The sequence below is a fragment of the Symphodus melops genome (genome assembly GCF_947650265.1).
Source record: "Symphodus melops genome assembly, chromosome: 1".
NCBI lineage: Eukaryota > Metazoa > Chordata > Actinopteri > Labriformes > Labridae > Symphodus > Symphodus melops.
In genome coordinates this window covers 29479418-29487428 of record NC_136691.1, presented here as the reverse complement: position 1 = coordinate 29487428, position 8011 = coordinate 29479418, and positions in this window count along the sequence as shown.

Here is an 8011-nt window from a genome sequence, read left to right as displayed (position 1 = left end):
AGTTCTCCTGTGATCTTGTAGTTCTTGTGTGATCTTGTAGTTCTCCTGTGATCTTGTAGTTCTCCTGTGATCTTGTAGTTCTCCTGTGATGTGTACAGCAGCTCTTGACTGAGATCCCTCTCCAGAAACGGACCCAGTGGAGCGGGCCGTGTGCTCCCTGACAAAGCAAAACGCTGCAAAACGCAACTCACAGGGACAGTGTGTGTATGTGGCAATTGGCAGTCTAAAAAGATAGCTGTGTATCATACAAACACACACACCCGCACACATGCTCATAAATCAGGCTTTGTCTCAAAACAAAAGACACTTCATTTCACTGACAAGAAAGTTGATCTTAACTGATTTACAGGCTGAGCTTGTTGACACATCATGCTGACACTACCTTCATGTGTGCGGTTCGGGTTGTTGTGTCGGTGAGTGCATTGGCAGGAAGCAGAGCTGAGAGAGTTGATTGTGCCCGTGGACGGGGACTGAGTGACATGAGGAGAATGGTGGTGGTTAGATTGTGGACAGATGAGGGTTGTTGTTGTTGTGGCGCCCCGGGGCAGACTGAAAGACATGTTTTGACATGTGGCACTTAACTCCCATCATCCCGCTTGATCTGACCGCTTTACACAGCCAAAACTCTACAGCTCCTGTCACACGTGCACTGCACTCTTTAAAATGCACAATTTTTCAACCCGACTACATCTGGACTTTTCTCAGCCAGTGTCCATGTAAACTTTCTGCAAGAAGACAGAATGAGCCAGTAAGTGAATGCAGCAGGAAAATCAGCGCAGGTGTACGGGGTTTTGGCTTTATATGGTGGGATCTTTATATGATTTATTCTGCCACTACAGTGTGTTCATATCCACTCCTTCATAGGCACTGTGAATGCAGATATACAGATAAACTCTGTAACCACTGTGATCTTTGTAGCTTCCTGTTTACATCATGTCCCACCTCCTGAGAAGGCAATTTCCGACCCGGGACCTTGACTGTGCAGAAACACAGGAAGTCACTTCCACACAAAACAGGCAAAAAAAGCTGTTTTTAAAGCGTAAATGAATAAATGAATAAAGGTCTGATTAGTTGATGTCATCATACACACACTATACAGGGGGTGAATTTTTACGGCTTTGTTTCGATTTTGAAAACATTGCTGTTGTCCATAGTTAGATGGGAGCGAAGTGACAGGTGGGCGTGATGTACTGTAACGGGTTGTCAGGAGGCTCCAGCTCTCAGCCTGTCGTTAGGTCGTCTGAAAGTTAACCTGAGACAGCATTTCCAGCATGGCGGCTGCTGCAGATGAGCCTCAAGCGCCACCTGCAGGCTCGTCCATTAAGATGTACTGTGGTCATTTCCTAACCTTCATGAAAAACATGCTGCTTCCAATCAGGTTCATTCAACATAATAAGTGCCATTCATACAAAACTTCACAGCTGACTTCTGTCTTTGGGTTAAATCTGCACAACTTGAGCGAACTGTTCATGTACAGTAATTCCCTATGAATCACATCTGTCCACTTTTAACAGATGACTTCTCAAATAAAATCTAAAGTGGCAGCGAACACTGTTTTTTTTTTTTTAGAGAAAGGAAATATAGAAGTAACTGTTTGTCATTTTCAGTGAGGGGGAGCAGGACCCCAGGGGCCCTCGGGGGCCTCGAGCCTTACATTTGAGAAGCAGTGGTGCACACGAACAAGAACTGAGCCGCAGTATTTGATTAATGACTGAAAAACACAAAAGGTAAAAGAAGAATAGGAGCACCTTGTGTCGCTTATCTGTTTCTGTTTCCCTGCACACAAGCACACAAACATGCACACACAAATCTACCACCCCGCCCACCCTTCCCCTCGCTGCCTCTCTGGTGGTGCTTTATGGGTAATGTCGAGTGACACATTTAAGCGGGAGCTGTCAGGCCTGTGTATGTACCGCCGAATGGCACAGCTACTGAGTGCCGGCGACAGGCACACACACGTATATATCCTACCCTCCATTACTGTGTCACCCGAGTACTGCAGAGGCCTCAGTTCAATGTGGACCCGGAAAGCATAACACACACACACACATTTACTGACTTACTGTCAAACACAGATGTTCAGACATGTAGCATTGACCTTGGCTGGTATAAGGCCCCTGCTCATGTGTGTGTGTGTGTGTGTTTGTATCAGACACATTATCTACCATTAGATCTTCACTTCTCTCCGTCAGCCATGAAGCTGTCAGCGGGGCGTCCTGCAGGCCAAAAGTGAAGAGAAAAAGAAGAAGAAGAAAAGGCAGGGTGTGTGTGTGTGTGGGGGGGGGGGGTGTCTGGAACATAAAGCTCAGTGCTGTCAGAAATCTCCTCTTCTTCGCTGACATTTGGATTTACACATCTCATTTTCCTGAGTGACAAAGTACATAAACACACGCTTCAAGTTGAGGAGCTTGGCAGGCTTCTCATTCCTCCATTCCAGACACATGCACGTGCACACACACACACACACACACACACACACATCCAGCCCTTGCTTTGGCTCTTAGGATGAATTTAAGGACGAGGAGGGAGAAATGACATCTTGTCTTTGATCTGTGGAGCTCTCTCTTACGCTGTCTGTGCTGGTGATGAGTGACGAGTCAAGTTTTTTTTTTTTGTTACAGACGCTGGTGATGTGTGTGTGTGTGTGTGTGGGGGGGGGGAGTTAGCCGCAGGCTGCCTTTGTCCTACATAAGACTTCTCCAAGTCTCCCTCTAAACTGTGCGGCTCAGGCTGAGCGACCGACTGCCAGAGTCCGTCATCCTCCTCCTCCTCGTCTGCCGCTCTGACAACTTGAATGATGAGGTGACACACACCTGTCAGCGTTGAGCCCGACACACCCTGACAGACACACAAACATGAGCGAGAGGATGAACACACACACGTGCTGATATAAACGGGTGGTGGTGGCTGGGCGTCAGGGACGTCGGGTGGTAGTAGTACCAGATCACCTCACTGAAGGGTGGAGAGGATTCACAGCCATCCTCACCATGTGTGTATTCATGGACATGTTTGTGAGTGTGTGTTTGTGAGTGTGTGTTTGTGAGTTGACTTTGGAGGCAGCAGCAGTCGCAGTCTACAGCACCATCTCTATTTGCCTGCTGGATTATTGGGGTTGACATGTGGCCTATACATCACTCACTGGTGTCTGGTGAACAGCCTGACAGACACAAATTCACCTGTGAGTCTGTTTACTCTGCCAGCTATTTCCACTGGCTGCGGACGCTGTATACAAAGTACATAATAAAGCTGTCAAAGGTATAAACGGGGGGGGCGGGGCTATGAACACGACTTGGCATGGACGGGAACATTTGTGCAGAGTCAGACTAGTTAGACTAGTTATAAGTTAGACTTCCACCTCATTAAAAACTGATTCTAATGGTCGCTTTACGCGATAGCGTGGCACTACTTCCTCAACGTTTTACTGATGAGCCCACGGCGTCCGAGGAGGTTCAACGGTGACCTCAGGCGTCTCAGAAACACGCCCCTCTACGTCAGCCTGCACTGCGTCTTTGGGGCCCTGCAGGGGTCTGTCGTAGCTTTGACCGCTACACGCAGGATTGGCCTCTGACTCCTTGAGAAAATTATACAAAAATAAAAAAATGTTTTGTCTGACTTGTAAAAGAGGAAAGGGATGTTTAAGGGTGTGAAAAGCAAACCGACTCTTCCACTAAGCAGCAGTCAGAGTCCATCCATTCATACGCCGCTGACGAAGCAGCAGGGGAAAATCAGGGTTAATTGTTGTCACCAAGGAAACATCAGACATAGCTGCAGGAGCCTGGGATCGAACCCTCAACCTCAGCTTTCCTGTGAGTCGATGTCGATGCAAAGAGAAGCAAAGTAAGAAATAATGATGTGTTTCCTGCGCTGCAGTAGAAATTAGAAATGACCAAAAAGCTTGAACTTGTATGAACAACACACACACAACAGGCCCATTCAGTGAGAGTGTGTTTGCGTGTAAGTGTGTGTGTGTGTGTGTGTGAGTGTGGTGTGACAGACTGCCTTAATTATGGATTAATTGTGTCATTAGCAGGTTTCTGCTGTTGCCACCACATTGGGCCTGTCAAGGTTAATTACTGGAACATGTTTATTTGCTGTCAGCCACTGCTGCAGGCTGTCACTTGCATGGAAACACAGACAAACACGCACAGACGCTGTTCACTCAAACAATTCACAGGGCACCTCGTGTCCCTCACAGCCTCCACATTTCCCCAGCTCTTTTGTTTCTGCTTCAACACACTCTCTGTCAGCCACCTGGAAGAACAACACACTGCAATCCTGCAGAGTGGCTCAGTCCAACAGAAACAAGAGTCACAAGTGAGCAACACCAACAAGCGCACTGTAAATATTTATGACTTAATACAGCATAGTTGGATCAAAATGTAAAGTAACTTGGAAAAACAAACGTCCATCATATTCCCTTCATGTTTTCTTTGGTGGCAGGGGGAAGGAATTAAAGAATCAGTCTGTAGTGAGTGAAAGGATGACGCTCTCTCCCTGTGTGATCATGAAGGAAACATGCTTTGTTGAAGCTTCTCTGACAACAATGCAGCAGCCAGTATGTCCTCCTTCTAACTTTAGATTCTGCTCCTGAATGCTCTGGATCTGATTGGACCAGAGAAAGTAGGCGGGGCTTTGAAGGCCGTTTTGGACGCCCCTGGGTTTGCCAGATATGAGAGCAGTTATCAGGTGAACAGGTGTTGCAGCGATGGAAGCGGGCAGTGGAACTGCTTCAGATAGAAGTGATTGTACCCGAGCTAAAAAGCCTCTGCATGTTTCTAATAAGCTCCAGCAGCAGAAAGCTGCTCAAACTAGGATCAATGTTGGAGATGCTTTTGAAACATGGAGAGAGGTTAGAACGCAGAAAGCTTTACAGACCCATGCAGAGCTGGCTAAACACTGAAGCTACAGTGTCCACCACATGCAGAGCTGGCTAAACACTGAAGCTACAGTGTCCACCACATGCAGAGCTGGCTAAACACTGAAGCTACAGTGTCCACCACATGCTGACCTGTGTCAGAGGAGGGGGGAGACAGCTCTCTGTGATGATTAGAGTTTAGACTGCAGTACCCATTTTAAACACTAGGGGTCAGAGTTACAGACTGCTCCGTTGAAATTTAGTGTTACAGTTTATTTCAATTGCTGAAACACTAAAAAGTAAACACTATTGTCTGAACCAAAAGCTTCATTACCTGAACCCACTGATTGAATCAGTCACTCTTATAAACACTTTTCACCTCATCATCACACCAAGCTTTTATCAATCTTTTCCTTCCACCATTCTCCCCTTTCCTTTCGCTGCTTGGCCAGATAAAATGTGGCCTGTTGTGTGGATGAAGTCCTGGGGCCGGATACATGATGCTGTGGCTGAGTAATGCACTTCTCATTCGTATATTTTTGTATCTTATTTTTGACCAAGTGCTTTAGCACAGGGGTTTTTTTGTTTTACAACATGCATTTAGACTACAGTGAACAATAAACATTTATGTCTACAGCTTCATGTCCTGCGCATTGTGGTTTCTGTTTTTCTATGGAGTGACTGCTCAGTAGTGTTTTTAATTTGATCAGTGATCAGTTTTAAATTAAAGATTTTACTGATTACCGTAAATTCCGTACTATTGAGCGCACCTGGATATAAGCCGCACCGGCTAAAAAGAAGTAAATAAATGTATTTGTACATATATAAGCCGCACTTGATTATAAGCCGCAGGTGTCCACGCTATAACAAGAGCTATTTACACAGACGTAGGCTACCGGTAACATCCGCAAATACTGTAGCGTCCGTACGGACATTAAAGGACGACGAGAGCGTTCAAATAATAACTTTTAATAACCCGATCACTGTCGGCCGTGACCACGCCGTTTACAGCAGAGAGCAACACATAACTTGCCGTAACAATCCAACTCTCTCCCCCAGCGTTCTCTCATACAGCCACTCAACACGTTCTCGCTGGTGCATTCACTGACTCTCCACATAATCGGAATTATGAACACATTATCAACTACTGACTTTACAACATGAACCGTTACAATACGAAGCCTAGCCGACGGTGTCTGTAACACGGCTGATGAAAAAGATGACCGTAATATATTTCACAAGAAAAAGTCCATCCATTCACTGCCTCAGAATGACTTCATTACTCACTTCCTCAGTCTCTGTTGTCGCTGTCAGTGTCATCTTAACGTGCAGCAGCTCTGTTAGCTTCTTTGACAGCCGGGTCGATCGCCTTTAACTTGAAAGCTGCATCATATGTATTTCTCCGTGTGTTTTCCATGATGAGGGTGCGTGCATGAAGCGCAAAATGACTGATATTAAGATCCGACGTGACGAAGTCAAATGTTTTTGCGGCAGAAGCTCATTGTCCCCCATAAAAAATCCATGCATTAGCCGCACCGGAGTAGAAGCCGCAGTACTCGAAGTGTGAGAAAAAAGTAGCGGCTTATAGTCCGGAATTTACGGTACTTTAAAAAGCTTTTTCTCCCAGCTACATGTCAGACCTTTAAGTACTGTATGAGTGGACTCTACAGAGCGTTCGCTGTGAACCGACCTGCTCAGCGAGTCACTCATCTCTGTTACATCACTTCTTAAGACACGCTTATGAGCCGGTCTCGCTTTTAGCTGAATTCAGATTTTTTCACTTTTTGAAACTCTGTTAAGAAGTATGTCTTTTGTTGTTCTTTAAAATGGATTTTATGTCTTAAAATGTTTATTTTTTTTGTTTATTACTTTATGACTGACCTGCCTGCTTTTGCTCTCCTCGTTCAGCTCTTTGTAACTTGTTGTTGAAAAGTGCTGTATTAATAAAGATTATCATTTTTACTATTATCATAAGTTTCTTACAACAAATAATAACTAAATCAAAAATAATTAAAACAAGTTGAATGAACTGTTGCTGCAGTAAAGAAAACATGTCTTTCAAGGACAAACATGGCCCTCTGATATTCACAGTGCAGATGAGTTGTTTTAATTGACGTTTAACTGCAGTCATCAAGTTTGAAGACATTCCTCATAATTAAATAGACTAATCATGAAGCACATGAACTGAGGTTTAAAAGAAATACAAATAAAATGGCTGACAACAAAACGAAAAGATGAGAGAAAGGCAGAACAACAGAGAGAGAGAGAGAAAAGGATGCTGCTATGATCGATTTCAGCTTTAATCTGCACACTAACTCATCTCATGACATCTCCCTCTCTCTCTCTCTCTCTCTCTCTCTCTCTCTCTCTCTCTCTCTCTCTCTCTCTCATGACATCTCTCTCTCTCTCTCTCTCTCTCTCTCTCTCTCTCTCTCTCCCCCCCCCCCCCCCCCCCCCCCCCCCCCCCCCCCTCTCTGTAACAGACTCCTGGTCCATTAAGACCCTGCCGGGTCCTGGCTGCGCAGCCGTGAAGAGACAAACCATTTATCAGTCCGTCTGAGAGCCAATCAGAAGTGAGGAGGGAGCGCTGCTGACGTTCACAAACATGCACACACCCTTCATTCCACATTTAGACTGTTTCATGTGCAAACTTTATTAACACACAGACACGTTTACAAACGGGGAGATCTGACATTTAACAGCAGTCTGTTCACATTAAACAGCTCACTGACAGGCGGTCTGACGTCATGCTGACAGGTGAACGGATGCGCAGTATGTTGAACAGCACTGCCGGATAACAGTAGAAAACAAGGACCGAGAGTGCCATCTAGTGCACAAACTCTCCAATCACAGGGCTCCCAAGAGGTTTCACATTATTGAACATTTATTTATTCATGGGGAAGTTTTTAAGTCCTCCAAACGCCAGGAAGTAACCAGCTGTAGTTTCACTTTAGACACGGGTGGATGGTTCAGGATGATACACACGGAGCAGATTGTAAAGTTTACAAGTCTCAACATTTAGCCTGAAAACGTCCCTGAAAAATAAATGTTAAAAGTCACGTTTTATTCACATTTAGAGAAATATTTGTGAACTTCATCATAGCAGTTTTTTATATATAAAAAAGACAGGCCTAATTTCATTCGCAATGTGGAATA